Genomic DNA, 15,659 nt, shown 5'->3' on the forward strand with positions numbered 1-15,659 from the left:
CATGGGTCACTTGCTGGTGGATTCTCTGCAGCTTGAGGTCTTCAAACCACAATTTGAAGACTTCAATAACTCAGACATAGGTTAGGGGTTTGTTATAGAAGTGGATGGGTAGGGTTCTGTGGCCTGCTTTGTGCAGGGGGTCGGACTAGATGATCACATTGGTCCCTTCTGACCCTAGAATCTATGAGTCTATGAGGTGGAGGCTGAGCAAGGTGGAGGGTAAGAGTGAGTGGCCCTGGGTACATTGGCTACCCTTCGGACCCATAGAAATACCCAAGAAAAGAAAATGGTTAATATTCTATCCTGTGCCTCTGGGATGTGCAAAACAAAGTGCAGCCGGAGGGGAAAGGTGTCTTTAAATTGCCTATACTCGGCTAGGACAGGGCTACGTCCGGCAGACGTACTCTGTGCCTGTGCTGGGGGAATTCTCTCCTGGCTTGGGGCACATTTTCAGCTCCTATGTGCCACTGCCGCAGTATATATATATATATATATATATAGAGAGAGAGAGAGAGAGAGAGAGAGGAGAGAGAGAGAGAGAGAGAGAGAGAGAGAGAGAGAGGCCAGGTCAGGGGACAAAATCTATCTCTGTATTCTGGGACTGTATCATCTATACTGGTATCCTGGTGGCAGCTGCAACTGGGGCAAGGTGAAAGAGGAAGGAGAGTGCCCCAGAACAATAGTTTCAGTGGAGACAGCTTGCCTAGGCCCAGGGGTGGCTCCAGGTCCCAGCACGCCAAGCTTGTGCTTGGGGCTGCTTGTCACGGGGGTGCTCTGCCAGTCGCCAGGAGGGCGGCAGGCAGCTCTGGTGGACCTCCCACAGGCGTACCTGTGGAGGATCTGCTGGTCCCCTGGCTCCGGTGGACCTGCCACAGGCGTCCTTGCTGAGGGTCCGCTGGTCCCACGGCTTCGGTGGACCATCCACAGGCTGTGCATGGGGCAGCAAAATGGCTAGAGCTGCCCCTGCCTAGGCCCACTGGGTGCCAGGGCACCTTTGGTGGTTCTAGAATGCACAGTTTCTGAGAAGTCTGTTCCATGAGAAGGGAAAACTCCACCCTACCTCAACAGAGACTCTGAGAGAGGAACCTCCCCGGTGCCCCCCAGAGGTTTTGCCTGAAAAAAGGACAACCTGGCCATATCTAGTGTTCTGATCCTGAATTTACTGGCACTCAGAACACTCATTATACAATTTTAGTGACTGAACAAGAGTCACTTTTCTCAGAAGATATGATCAAAGACTTTTTCTTAAAGGGTTTTTAAAGAAGTGATTTGTTTTTGATTGGATATTCTGTATTTACTCCCCCTGTGGTTCTCCATAAGATGTATAGTCAGATAATGTCAAATACTATTACAGTGAGATACTCTCACATTGGTATAATGAGATTCTTTTCTTTATCTGCAGTGTTTTCCCTCCCTCCCATCTCTTTCAGTAAAGAAGCTGTTTATGATGAATTCACTTGTCTGATTGCTGGGTCATTTACATTTATATGATATTAGAATTTTGAAATAGATTCTTGCTTTGTGTAAAACTTTGTGAAGTTTTTATAAAAATTTATAAATATTTTTAAAAAAAAATAATGTCCCATTGAACTCAGCAGGCACCCTGGTTGTACAGGGAATGCTGGGTGAGTCCTTTGGTATTGTTAAAATTCTTCAGTGAATCTAATATTTACATCACTTTTTAATATACTTTTTGCCTTCAGACCTAAAGTAGATGATGGTTGGTATAAATAGTTAAGGATATTTGCTGCCTGTGAAGCCTGTAAAATGTAAACCACTAGAAAAATCTGCTTTCAAACCCCATCGCCCCAAGATTCTGCATTCCAAAAAACCAAATACATCGGACTTGGTTATTTTCATTTTCTTCTCCCTAGCTTCATCCATCTATTCTCTTGTCCATCACATACATCTGCTTTCCAGTTCATCAGATCAGCTTGCAGTAACAGTTACTAAGATTTATGATCAATTTTGCACAAAGCGAGTCTGAGCACAAGACCCAAAGTCAGGAGATCTGGGTTGTAATCCTGGTTTGAACACGGATTTACCCTGTGACCTTGGGAAAGGTACATTCTCAAAAGTTCTCTCTGATTTTGTTATGCCTCCGTTTTTGCATAACTTTAGGAGAGGGCCAAGATAATATCAACTGAGAAATTCCAACAGATACTGCATTCCTCAGCGATCACTGTAGTAGATGTAGAGCTGCTATATAGTAAGCTAGGAATTCTGATCAATAATAATGGTAATTGAGATGGTTACTGTATAGCTATATAGGGTATGGGTTTTATGTATAAATGTACTGAGCTAGAGTAATAGGGGGCTGTTGGAAAAACAAGTTGAAGAACACCACACTAGTTCTAAGGAAACAGCCTCCCAACAAGCACTTGGGGACACTCACAAGACAATAGCTGAGCTGTTAGCAGTGAAGATGCTACTTCCAGGCTCAAACCCAAAGTTACACAGCTGTTTTGCTGTGCCTGGGATCTTAGGGTATGTCTACAGTGGGTTTTAAAAACCATGGCAGACAATCTCAGAGCCTGGGTCTATAGGAGTGGGGCTCTGAAACCCATCCCTCTCTGGGCTTAGGAAACCGAGCTTTAGCCCAAACCTGAACATCCACACTGCTGTTTTTTGTGCTGTAGTGCGAGCCTGAGTTAGTTACATGGGCTCTGAGACTTGCTGCTGTGAGTTTTAAAACACAGCCTAGACATACCCTCTGAGATCAAAAGAACATTAAATAGTTTCTCTAGAGAGAAAGGGAAGAGGGGCATTCAAATGACTGAGCGGGATTTAAAGATAGTCTCCCTGAAGCAGTTAAGTTAAGGGAACAGATTATGCCACTCAGGGTATGACTACACTACTCTTAATAACCCGTGGTTGGCCTGTGCTAGCTGACTCAGGCTTGCAGGGCTCGGGCTGGGGGGCTGTTTAATTGGGGTATGGATGTTTGAGCTTGCATTGGAGTCTGGGCTCTAGGGACCCTGCAAGGCAGCAGGGTCCCAAAGCTTGGACTGCAAACCAAGCCCAAATGTCTACTCCTCAGTTAAACAGCCCTGCAGACCAAGCCCTGCAAGCCTAAATCAGCTGGCATGCGCCAGCCATGGGTACCTAACTGCTGTGTTGACATGCCCTTAAACTCTAGAGCTCTTGTGGTCACTATGAAGCTTAGACCTCCAGGATCCCCATGTGGAAAACAGACAGACAAGTACACTGGACTTGTATGTTTAGTGTTTTAAGTTCTGTTTTCTCGGAAATGCTTTTAATTCTAAATAAAATAAAACTTTGTTTTAAGACGGCTGTCTGGTCATGTGATACCATTGGTCATGGTTCCCAGAGAGAAGGGTATTTCTGGGGTCAACCCCAGTCAGACCTGCTGAGATAATCATGGTTAGTGCCAGGGCACTGCAGTCCAAGGCCCAGCCTGACAGTGGGAGAAATCATATAATTTCACCCCAAGAGAGGTGGTGGCTCATGGCCTGAAATGGGGTGCACTCAAATAGACCAGAAGGGGTTAAAGGAGCCATTCACTCAATAACTATGACAGTCAAATTCAGACTTCCATGAAGGCTGGTGATGGGTGAGCAAAGACCGTCCTGTATCACCCTAATGTGCTAAGGTGGACTATAACTGATTAGAAATTAGAGGCCAAAAGTCACTGATGGTCTAAAAAGGCTTTAGAGAACTGTGGCTTCTCAAACCTAATTCATGCCTTTGAGCTAAGGGAGCAGGACTGACAGCTGAAGATACGATTGATAATACATGGTACTGGCTTGATGGCCTCCAAGCTAAATCTTGTGCTGCAGACAAACACATTGCTAAGTGAAAACACATGGTGAGGCTGGATAGAAACCATGGGGTTTCCTGCAACCCTGCCCCTGTCCCCTGCAGAGAGAAGTCTGAGATCATTTTCTTTTCTTTAAAGTGAATTTATCATTGGTTGAAAGGGGACAGGTTAATAGCCCTGGAGTTCGAAATCCTCTCTATATCCACTGAAAAGATGCAGCGTGGGGTAGAGGAATTGTCTAGCAGATTAAAAGCGAATCCAGTTTCCATTCTCAAATTAGTGTTTGGCTTCTCTCCTGAGGCTGCCAAACTGGAATAATAATTTTAAACATATGGATTTTGTGCACTGGCAACTGCACTGAGAACCACCAACTCATTTCACATAGGGGCCACCAGACAGCCATCAGATGGTAATCATTTCCATTTGCCACCAGTGGGGTCTGATGACCGACAGGCAAAAGGCACCATCTCCCATTTCCAAGCCTTAAAGTCATGCAGTTCCCTCACATTAACTATAACAGGAATAATCAATGTATAGTCAAGAGACAGACTCTTTCACCCACATTATATCTCAGTCCACCTGCCTCAAGACACTCATAATTCCTGAACCTGTTCAGTTCTCCTCTCAGTCCCCATGGTTTTATTAGTGTCTGACTTACAGAATGTAACCTTTTGGAATTTGGTATTCCATAATGCATCTAATTTTTTGGATATTTGACATGACCTGTGTAACTAGGATATTTTCTGCTCTTTATTTCCTTTTAGTTTCTTAAGTGCTTCTTGTAAATCTTTTACATGAACTCCAAAGTTTTGTGTGGCAACAAAAAATACTTTAATATTTGAAAAACCATATATCAAGTAATAGAGATAGCAGTACGATCTAGGAAGAAGACAGCATTCAAAGGAATCTGACTTTTTAACCGACTGGCAAACCATATGTTATTTTTGTAAGGATTTGCTCCCTAGGATCAAGGCAATTTAGCAACATAGGTGCGTGTAGCGACACTATAATGATCTTTCCTTTTAAGCCTTTGACATCACTGGCCTGTGTATTTTTATATGCCTACAAAACATCCACTTTCAGGCTCTAACCGGTCACTTGTAAAAGTTATTTTTCCATGTGCATATTAGCCATCCATCAGAATAGTTATTTTTCTTGTAGATGAACAGAAAAGCTATTTTTTAAAATGAAAGAAACACAACAGCCTGTTTATGATCTGTTAACAGAATCTAGTACAGATGTTAAAATGACAGCTGCACAGATCTTAAAACAAAAAGTTGAAAAGCATTCCCCCTACTTAACCTATCAAATCCTGAGTTCAGAGTATTACCCAAAGCAGGCAGAATAGCACAGAAAATGATCCATACACACTGAATTGAATTTTAATTTGCTTTTGCTTTGATGATATTCATGACCTTTTCATCCACTTTCCACCAGTACTGGTGCGAGAGACTTTGTTTTGCAAGAATGTGCATGTAAAGCAAAAATCTTGAGTGATCCTACAAATGTGTTTATGGGATGATTGATCCTGGAAGTGTTTGTGCAGCTATCTTGATGGACTGGGAGTTGGAAGGAAATGAAGAAGGTTTGGAAGAGTATAGAGGCAGGTATGATAAGCAGTGTCATACCATCACCATCACTATGTGAGGTAAAATAGGATAAAGTCCCCAGCCTGGTGGCACTTTAGGTGTAAGGTGACATATGGAAATTTAGCCAACTTTCAGGAGTGCTATCAGCTTCTTTGATGGGGAATGGATGCCCTGCTGGGACCTATGACCTCTGGAACAACCTACAAAGGTTGTGCTCAGAGGTAAAAATACAAAGGTGATATGAGGAGCCCGTGCCCTGGGTGTTGGTGAAGAAACAAGAGAAGACAAACAAAAGTGTCACAAGAAGAAAGAGGACCACATAAGGTAGGTTTGGTGGTGAAGGAGGATCTGCCTACTATTTTCAATGTCACCACCTTGCAAGTCAAAGAAGTTATTTAACACTGGGTGGCAATCCTCACTTCTCACTATCAGGGAGTGGGACTGTGAAAATAGAGAAACGGTGCTAGTAGAGGGAGTGTCCTAAACTGTAGTGAAAGAGATGGGTGGTGATAGAAAATAGGAGACCAGTACGTTCACTAAAGACACTTGAGATACTTATGAAATATTGTTGTACAGGAGATGCGACAGTGAAACTCCATCACTGAGGCAATTAGTCAGGTGAGACAGACTAGCGTCTCTGCCCATACCCTGCACCGACTACAATGCACTTGGGTATACAAGTGCAATTATCTTGTGGGAATGTGACAAAAGATATTTTAATGAAAACAGGGTGTGGGGTTAATTAGGCAGTCCCAAAGTCACAGCTATTCTGTGCTGAAGCATTTATTTCATACACATAAACATGTCACTAATCATGCTAGAGCAGAATATTATTTTAAACCCAATGAAAACTATCATACCCCAAAGTACAAAATTTCTCTGCTAGGGAAAAATGTCTCTGTTGAATGTAACTGACAAAACCCCTGTTAGCTCTGCGTTCTTGAGCTCCCTGAAGTAAAGCTTTTATAATTGCAGGTAGCATTCAAACAGCCCACAGCTAAACTAAATCCTTTTATTACCCCACTCCAGTTAGACCCAACAAAATCCCTTATAAAAGTAGACATAGCTGCTTTCTCAATTCCTCTTATTCATAGGTGTCTATTCTGCCACATTAAAGTCTTCTGCAAATAGCCAGTAAATCTTGCCTCCAGTGGTTTATGTCTATCTTTCTCTCTGTCTGGGAGTAACCCAGGTATTTTTTTAAAATCTGAGGTCCACCTACATAGCCTGAATGTAATACTATTGTAGAAATGAGAAAGAAATAAAGGCTAGCATCTGTTAAAATCCCTTACACCTTTTTATCTCTGTAAAAGTAAAATACTCTGCTCCCAAAACTAACCAGCCCTTTCTACTGCTTATAAAATCCAGTTATCCAATCAGAGAACAAAACAGTGCCACCATGTGACTTGTGTGACCAATCACACAGCTCTAGTAACAAATACTGACAGCAAACAGTTTGTGAGTTAGGCCTTGTCTACAAGGAAGCTGTACCACTTTATACCAGTATAGTTGAACAAGAGGCATAACTTTGGGGGGGAGGGCCTCAGTTTCCACACCATTATTATTTTTCATGTAGAACCATAGCAAAACATGATGCTTGACAGACAAATACAAAAAGACAGACCTCTCCCACCCCAATCTGGGCTGTACAATCTATTTTAGATATACAACAAGGGATAAAAAATAAAGGGTGTAGAAAAGATGGGTGTGGGAGACACAAGAACTAGACCATGAGGAATCAAGCTGTGCTCTGTTGCAGGTGCATTTTTTAACTTTCTTTAAAAGAATGAAAATATTAGTCCACGTTACTATTGTATTGGGCGGTGTGCTGAGGGTAGCATACCTTCCAACACTGTAAGCTGGAAAAGCAGGAGTGGTCCTGTCCCTGGGGGGGCAGGAGGTTGGCCTGAGGAGGGTCAGATGTTTCCCCTAGGGGTTTAGAAAGCTCTGGGAGGGGGAGCTGAAAAGCGAGCCTGCCCTGCGCTCACACTGCAGTGACGGCTTCAGCAGCTACTGTCCTGCAGGGCTAGTTGGGCTTGGCTCCCTGCTGTGGGGGCATTGCAACCTGCCCCTTTGTGCATGGGGTCATAGCACTACTCAAATTTGGTCTGACCCGCCCCAATGGGGTTGAGGGTGCCTGGCCAAATTTGAGTGAATGGTGCTGCAACTCTATTTCACAATACTTGGCTCGGGGAACCAAGCCAAGCCCAGCCAGCCGTGTAGGACAGGAGCCACTTCAACTGGGCCAAGGGGGTTTGTGGGTTAAAGCGAGGAAGTCCTATGAAACCCAGGACTTTTGGGCAGTGTTGGGGGCAGGATGGGGTTTGGTGAGCTCCAGCCACTTCCCCTAGAGTTTGACAAAAATGCCAGTAGTGATGTGTTCTGGGAGAATGCAGATCATGGTATTGTAAAGCTTGTGTGAAGCATTTTGCCATTTGTGGAGCAAAGATGATAGCCACAGTGGGCTTGATTCAGGCCCAGATTACATCAGCCTCTGCAGAAGGCCCAGTAGAAGGTTCACCAGGCAGGGGGTTGTGGATTGCAATATCCTTGCAAACCCTAGTCCATGGGGTCTTGTAGCTGGTTAGTGCTACTTCCATAGTGGGTGGTGTGGCAATGGAGACCGTGCCTTAAAGGGTTGAACATCCTAGATGGAGGGTCCATGCAGGGCACTGTGAAGCTCGTTGGAGCTTGACACAGAATAATAATGCAGATCTATTGTAATAAGCACCGAGGCCCAGATCCTCAAAGGTAATTAGGATTCTAACTTCTATTGAAATCAGTGGAAGTTAGCAGCCTAAATACCTTTGAGGATTTGGGCCATAGGCTGTGTCTACACTTGGAGCTGGGGTGCAATTCCCAGCTTGCACAGGCATATTTGCACTACCTGTCATTGAGCTAGTACACTAAAAATAGTAGTGTCGGTGTGGTAGCACAGGCAGCAGGAACAGTGGCACAAGCTATCTGCTCTGAGTGTGAACCTGTCCATAAGCTTGTGGGTCTATATTTGGGGCAGCTAGCTTGTGCTGCTGCTCCTGCTGCCTGTACTACATCACACTTTTTAGCGTGCTAACTCTTGCCAAGCTAGTGCAAGTATGTCTATATGAGCTGGGAATCACACGTCTAGCTCCCAGTCTTCGCATAGCCTGAGTGATCACTGAACACCCCTGGGAGTGTTTGAAGGAAGAGAGCATGGTCAGGGCACCCAGGAATGTGCTGAATCAGCACATTTCAACCTGTCAGCGCGACTAAGCATGTGTACCACACTTGTCATAGTCTCTGCGTGCCTCCTGTAAAGCCCAGAATGCAAGTTAAAACCCTCTTGCCCCCCTCAGTGGAATCTCCGTGGGTGGGCAGAACTGCTAAAGTGTCACAATTTGTTCAGGATGAGTTTGTGAACAGGGGAATATTAGAAGGAGAAATTGTTGGAAAAAAATTATTTCTTGTGAATTATTCTCTGAAAGAGCTCACAAGAACCCTTTGTAAAGCCAGAGATAGATGGACAGACAGACAGAGAGACAATTGGAGACAAACCTGCACTAAAATCCTTAGATCCACTTGGAGAAAAATCAGAACTTAATTATTCTCCTCTCTGTATAATGCAATGACCCAAAAATGCCAGTTTGGACAAGCCAAGCACACTGGGAAATTACAGATCTGACTCTGTGTGTGAATTACCAGCTCACAACCATTTCTAATAAATGTAACAGCCACATGGCACTCTACAGAAAGACTCCCGCTGACTTCAATGGGGCCAGTATTTCACTTAATAAACTTTCCACAGACCTCCTCCACCCCCAAACCTTAAATGCTGTCTATGTTTTGGGGCATAACAGTGACATCTTACCTCTGAAAATAAATTATTTTACAATTCTCTATCAAATTTAAATCACCACCAGACAGTGGCGCTAAAGAGCCATAAACAAGCGCTGAAAGAACAAGAGTTTCTTTTTCCTTTGCTAGCACAGCGAATATGTGCGTTAACAAAAAGTCAAAGAGGCCTCATTCATTTGTTATGTGCAGCTGTTAAGGCATTAAGTATTTGATTTAGTGCAAAACAACAGGCAGGTTTGCTTTATGGGCCAAAACCAGTTCTGGGCAAGAGAGTGTAACTTTGTTGAACTAAGTCCTGAATTTTGCTCATTTGCATACTCTAGTCATTCCTTCTAGGTCCTTTGAAAAGTGATATAAAATGCAGCTATATACCTCCACCCATCTTATTTATTTCACACTGCATGCAAATATTTAATATCGCTAATCACAGTAACCTCCCAAAAGAATTGGTGATACAATGTCTGTTGAAAGGGTGCTGGTGAGGTTGGTGCAGAAGGGCAGAAGGAAAGGGAGAAGAAGCAGAATCTGTACCTTTGTATTTCTGGAAGGTTGAACAATTTCACAAAGTAGCTCCAGACTGTTATTTTAAGAGAGGTGACACTGGGCTGCAGAAGAGAAATTGCAGATAGACACACTGTACCGAGAAATAGTAAAAAGCCTGTAATTTAAGGTCTGCTCTTACAGTTCTGAAAGCCTTTTCCAGGATGAGGGACATGCCATTTTTATTTTCAAAGCCTTATTAGCTTTATATGTGGTTTTTTTGGCCTGGAAAGGAGAAAGGGAACAGGTTGATCTCCTTTATGTAGAGCTTAGCATCTCCTCTTATTGTGTTGCACTTCTAATACTCTCTGGGCTATATGCACAGAGACCTCACATCTTCGTGACACAGAATGCAGAATATTCTGTTGAAGAAACAGGCTTTTATCTACAATATGCATTTGGATACCATGGGGACAAGTGTGAGATAGATAGAACTAAATGAGAATCTCCATCAGAGCTTTTCTGTTCCTTTCAGTTTGCTAGCCACAAGGGGGAAATGGAATCCAAACATTTGAGTGGTTTTGAGTCCACACTGCAGAGGGCAGTGCTGCACAGCAGAGCCAATCACCTTAGCTACTGTGGAATCATATGAAAAGTGTTTTTTTAAATCATTTGGCATCTAGTTAGCATTTGCTACAGTGCAATGGGATTGACTCCGTTGTCAGAACCCAGGGATACTGTACAGCTGTTGACTCACATGGGTATGGTAGTTAACTCACTCAAACTGGCCACTGTTTATGCTATTCATGTGGCCCCCACAACAAAAACAGGTGCCTCAGCATCTCATTTCATTGGAAGAAGAAATATTTCTACTTCTACATTTAGAATATTTAATTGCTGGATATTCCAGTCTAATAATAATTGGAGGAATGCTTGTTAAGACCACATTCTTGGCTCCAAAGTTTGTTTAACTGATGATCTGACTATTTATTACCTTATAGGATGGATGCATCCTGAAATGCAATGTTTTCTAAATAATTACTGCACACAAAGCTCTTTTCTCTCACTTCATTGAGACTCATTAGGACTATGCCTACTGGGATCCAGCATCCTCCTCCTCTAGTTCTTAAAAGGGCATGAACATACTTTTTAAAAATTTTCATTGCAATATATTTCTTGGTGGTCTTAGTGCTAGTGAAAGGTGATGGTTGGGCACCCTTGAAGTGTGAGCCCTCCATCTTCAGTTTGGGTAGGCCACAGGTAGCAGCTATGCAAGCTTCCCTTAAACTGCCCTATCAATGGGTTTCAAACCTGGTTGGAAGGGACCAGTCATAGGAGTGAGACAGAAGTTTAAACTCTATGGCCTATTCAGTCCTTGGTCTCTCTGCTGTGACTGCCAATAGAGAGGCAAATGAGGCCAATTTTCACAGTATTTTCTTTGATGCGCACGCCTTTCCCCTAGGAACTGGGCTCAGTATGAAACCAATTAAACATATTAAAATGAACCGACTAATGTTTGTATGTACCACTTCCTTTTGCTGCATAGAATCAGAAATGCTCAACTGGATGTTATAGGCCCTATATGCCTAACAGCAAATGGTTATTCTCCGGGCTTGCACTTTTGGAGCAGGACAATTCAGTTCCCCACTGCCTCTATGATACTTCGGGTATCCATGGTGGGCAACACAGAGACAGCTGTGAAGTCCTTGGTAGAGACGAATTTGTACCATATTTAATTAACATGCAGTAAATGGCATATTAAATCTTAACAAAATGTGTGACCACGTGGATTTAGTTTAATTTAAAGTGATACAGAAAAGTGCATTTGTTTGAAATCCTAAACTCTTCTGTGGCTTTTCCTGCTATTTCTTCCCAGTGAACAAACTTGAACCATTATTGCAAAAATTTGAGGAACAAATGTAACAGCTGTTGTCCAAGATATGGGGAACTGCAAGGTACTCAGAGCAGCCCAGTTTTTGAAGCCCTTTCTGATTCCATGTCATACAAAGGGAAATTCTGGAATTCTTTATTATACAATGGAACACTTCTTTAATCCTCACCTTCTGGTTGCTTTTGAGAGCCAAGAAGAAAAAAGAAAATAAAGCAATACTATAGAGGTTAGACTGATTCACACATCTGTTTTGGTGTATAGGTCACTGAGTGCTGACAGCCCACCGGACTGAATAAAGGCTCTCAATGTGAGACCAGTACAGCATGGACAGCAGCAGTGCATGATTCTCCCACCATTGTACCTCCTCTGTGACACAGAAGGACCTATAGCAGTGAGGGGGAATTTGGTCTCTCCAGTCACTGATAGCAAGAGAGAGCAAGAGGTCAGATCAGAAGTTTGCAAAGATTGTCTAGCACATTGTAATCTTTATGGATGAAGGATACTATATGAACAAAAGATCTTTACTGTTATCCTTATGCCTGCTTTCTGGACTTGCCATTCTCTCTAGTCTATTCTCAGGAGGAAAGGATAGCTCAGTGGTTTGTGCATTGGCCTGCTAAACCCAGGGGTTATAAGCTCAATCCTTCAGGGGGCCACTTAAGGATCCAGGGCAAAAATGAATACTTGGTCCTGCTAGTGAAGGCAGGGGGCTGGACTTGATGACCTTTCAAGGTCCCTTCCAGTTTTAGGAGATTGGTATATCTACAATTATTACAATCAATACTGCATACCTCATACTTTCTGCACATGCAATGGTGGTAATTTTCCCTGAAAGTAGATGCACAATTTTGCACAGGTCTGTGCTTCCAATTTTTGAAAAGCTAACTCTAAATGGACAATACACATTGAGATCTGGTCCTAGATTAAACTGTGATTGGCACACTAAAAACTAGAAAAAAGAGACAGAAATACAGATATCAAAATACTTTGCATATCTCTGGTACTTTTCATTTAAGTCTCTCAAAACATCAGTTAATTATGACCCACAAATTCCCTTTGCAGAGAATGGAAGGCCACAGGGAAGTTAAGTGACTTGCCTGAAGTCACATAGTGTGCCAACAGCAGAGCCAGGGATAAAATCCTCAATCTCTCCCCACTCCCTTTCTTACCACCAAGCTCTCAGGTATTCTGTATATGAGTGGTAAGCAGCAGTATAGTCAAGGGTAATTGGAGTTTACACACTTCTCATCTGGGGAATATGGTGTTTAGGTTAGATTACAGACTTCTTTTTTCACCCTTACACCACTGGTGGCCAAATAGTACAGTGCTGGGCACTATACAGACACATAAAGACATCAAATTGCCTGCTAATATGTCCTCCATCTAGAATACAGAACTGGCAAAAGAGTAGCTTAGTGAGGGCATTTCTGTATTCTGACAGAGCAGCACAGGTCTGAGCAGGATCTGTGCCAGGGTTTCTGACGCCATAGGCGGACGGCCATTTCGCCGCCCCCTGTGGCCCTGGTGGACCTACCACAGTCATGCCGGCAGACGGTCCACTGCTGGAAAGGCTCCGGTGGAGCTGCTGCGGTGATGCCAGCGGGAGGTCCGCTGGTCTAAAGGCTCCGGTGGACCTGCCGCAGGCATGACTGCGGTAGGTCCGCTGGAGCCTTTAGACCAGCTCACCGTCTGCCGAAATGACTGCGGCAGCTCCACCGGAGCCTTTCCAGCAGCGGACCGTCCACCGGTGTGACTGTGATAGGTCCACCGGACCCGCGTGCAGCCCCCCCAGCAAAATAGTGCCTCTCAAAAATTCTAGTGCCCTAGGCCATTGCCTAGGTCACCTAAATGGTAGCGCCGGCCCTGGGTCTGAGATATCAGGATGGCTTCAGCTTCTCATGTAAGTGTTAATAGTGCCTGCTTTCTGAAGTGGGTCAAGGGTTGGCTGGGGCTGCCTCAGCCCAGCTCTTGCAAACAGTTTATAGAGATTAGGATGCTGCTGTGAAGATGTGTAGGAATTCCTTTCAGAACTGACAGTATCTGTCTAGCATGCTTTGATAGCTCTTTTATACTTTAGACTCATGGATTTTTAATTTATTCAGAGAGTTTAGTTGTCACTGCTTTTGTTCTTGATTAGCTGGGGACCTTTATATTACGGAAATTAGAAGGATGCTTTTTCATGTTTCAGTCTCATTCTCTAGCTTGTATTGTTTTTTCTCCGCTTCACATTAGTGATTCTTTGCCTTGCCATGCAGCTGGAATCCTGGAGGTAATATTGTATTGTGCTATTTGTCACTCAGTGAGATCTACCCGTGTCTTATCGTGGCAGTTGGCAACTTCCTGCATGATACGAGTAAGTCTTGAGGAACTCAGTATGGTGCTCTATGTGTGATGGTGCATGGCAACTAGCTTGCAAACTCAGGTTATCTCCAGGTGAATGGTAAGAAACCATTCTCTCCCAAGAGAGTTTAAAAATCTTTCATACACAGAGTTTAAGGATAGAAGAGACCATCGGATTATCTAGTCTCATCTCCTGGATACCACAGCCCATTAATTTTCACATTTATATCCCTATATGATGCCCAACACTTTAATTAGACTAAAGGATTTCGTCCGCAGGAGAAAAAACGGTGTGCCACTAGGAAAGAACAGGAGAGACCAAGCTGCCAAACATGCTCAAGACTTCTGCAATGGCAGAAAATTAATTAGGTGGGATATGCCCAGGTCACAGCAGGCAAACCATGTCCCATGCTACAGAGCACAGGTTCTCAACCTTTTTCATTCTGAGGACCACCCAACATGCTATAAAAACTCCATGGCCGACCTGTGCCACAACAACTGGTTTTCTTCATATAAAAGTCGGGGGTGGCATTAAGGGGTAGCAAGCAGGGCAGGTGCCCAGGGCACCACGAAAAGAAGTGGCTCAGGCTTCAGCTTCAATCCCAGGTGTTGGGGCCCCAGGCTGCAGTCCTGCACAGCAGAGCTTCAGCTTTTGCCCTAGGCCCTAGTGAGTTTAATGCTGGCCAGGCTAGTCAGACCCCCTGAAACCTGCTTGTGGCCCCCCAGGGGGTCCCGGACCCCTGGTTGAGAACCACTGCTGAAGAGGACAATGAAAAACACCCAAGGCCTTAGCCATTTGCCCTGAGGCATGGGTTGAGCTGCACACACAGGCTACAGAATTTCTCCCAGAAACTGGCTTAAAGCATATCTCTAAAAAGATTCCAAGTGATGGGGAGTCCACCATCTCCCCCTGTAAACTGTTCCAATGTTTTATTGCCTTCAAAGAGAGGCCAGCGTGTCTTATTTCAAGGTTGATTTATCTACCTTCATCTTCCAGCCACTGGCTTTTGTTATGCCTTTGGCAACAAGGTTGAAAAGCCCCATCAAGTCACCTCTCAACCATCTCTTTGATAAGCTGAATAAATTGAACTTCCTAAGCCTCACACCCCAAGACTTATTTTCCAGGCCCTAAATCATTTTTGTGGCTCTCCTTCAAACTCTCTCCAGTATTTCCACACCCTTCTTGAAGTGTGGCCATCACAACTGGACACAGTTTTCTAGTAGCAGTCATACAATGCTGTGTGCCGCGGCAATACCCCTTCTCTACTTCTACTTGATATTCCCCTTTTTGTACATCCGAGAATCACATTAGCCCTGTTGGCCACTGCATTGCACTGAGAGCTCGTGTTGATTGTCGCCACTGACCCGTAAATCCTTCAAAAGAGATAAGGTGAGCTTCTATGTGAACCCCTGAGGTACAAAACAACCTTTTAGTCATATGAATGTTTTTATAAGCCGTGAAGCCCCCTTGGAACAGAAATGAAAACACTCTGAATTAGATAATCAAATAACCACTGCTGGGCAACAGAAACACACTGTCTTACTGTTCTGGGATCGAAGGACTATGGGCTCTTCCACTACAGTAAATTGGACTGGGCACATGCTTCAGCTCAGCATCAAAGTGAAGTGTGATATATTAAAAAGAAAATATGAAGGAAAAGTGGAAACTTTTGTTTGTTAGGCCCACCTTATCGAGACATGAAGAAAATCTAAACTGATGATCAAGGAGAAGCACTGGCAGCCT

This window comes from Gopherus evgoodei, chromosome 4 (assembly GCF_007399415.2).
Source record: "Gopherus evgoodei ecotype Sinaloan lineage chromosome 4, rGopEvg1_v1.p, whole genome shotgun sequence".
Taxonomy (NCBI): domain Eukaryota; kingdom Metazoa; phylum Chordata; order Testudines; family Testudinidae; genus Gopherus; species Gopherus evgoodei.